This window comes from Typha latifolia, unplaced genomic scaffold, assembly GCF_019914945.1.
Source record: "Typha latifolia isolate L0001 unplaced genomic scaffold, TyphaL0001v2 contig_62, whole genome shotgun sequence".
Taxonomy (NCBI): Eukaryota; Viridiplantae; Streptophyta; class Magnoliopsida; order Poales; family Typhaceae; genus Typha; species Typha latifolia.
In genome coordinates this window covers 15,001-15,947 of record NW_027330507.1, presented here as the reverse complement: position 1 = coordinate 15,947, position 947 = coordinate 15,001, and positions in this window count along the sequence as shown.

The following is a 947-nucleotide window of genomic DNA, read 5'->3' as shown; positions in this document are numbered from 1 at the left end:
ATCGTTCGAACGACGGCGCCCGCTGCTAAGCAAGCACTGTCAGCTCGGCCAAGGGGACAAAACTAGCGCTGCTGGCTAGTTTTCTCCCGCACAGGCCCATGCCAGGCGCTGTCAGCCCGGGCGTTCCACTAGCGTTCGAACGACGGGCGCCCGCTGCTAAGCAAGCACTGTCAGCTCGGCCAAGGGGACAAAAACTAGCGCTGCTGGCTAGTTTTCTCCCGCACAGGCCCATGCCAGGCGCTGTCAGCCCGGGCGTTCCACTAGCGTTCGAACGACGGGCGCCCGCTGCTAAGCAAGCGCTGTCAGCTCGGCCAAGGGGCCAAAAATGAGCCCTGCTGGCTAGTTTTCTCCCGCACGGGCCCATGCCAGGCGCTGTCAGCCCGGGCGTTCCACTAGCGTTCGAACGACGGGCGTCCGCTGCTAAGCAAGCGCTGTCTGCTCGGCCAAGGGGCCAAAAATGAGCCCTGCTGGCTAGTTTTCTCCCGCACAGGCCTATGCCAGGCGCTGTCAACCCGGGCGTTCCACTAGCGTTCGAACGACGGGCGTCCGCTGCTAAGCAAGCGCTGTCTGCTCGGCCAAGGGGCCAAAAATGAGGCCTGCTGGCTAGTTTTCTCCCGCACAGGCCTATGCCAGGCGCTGTCAACCCGGGAGTTCCACTAGCGTTCGAACGACGGGCGTCCGCTGCTAAGCAAGCGCCGTCTGCTGAGCCAAGGGGCCAAAAATGAGCCCTGCTGGCTAGTTTTCTCCCGCACAGGCCCATTCCAGGCGCTGTCAGCCCGAGCGCCCGCTGCTAGCTATGCCAAGGGGCCGAAAATGATCTCACTTACTCGCCTCACGCCGCGCGGTAGAGCTGGCTATGGGGAGTATGAGGAGGAGGGCTATGAGGAGGAGAGGCACCGAGTGAGCTTGCGGTGCATAGGGCGATCTTCTTATGGTGCGTCAGGGCA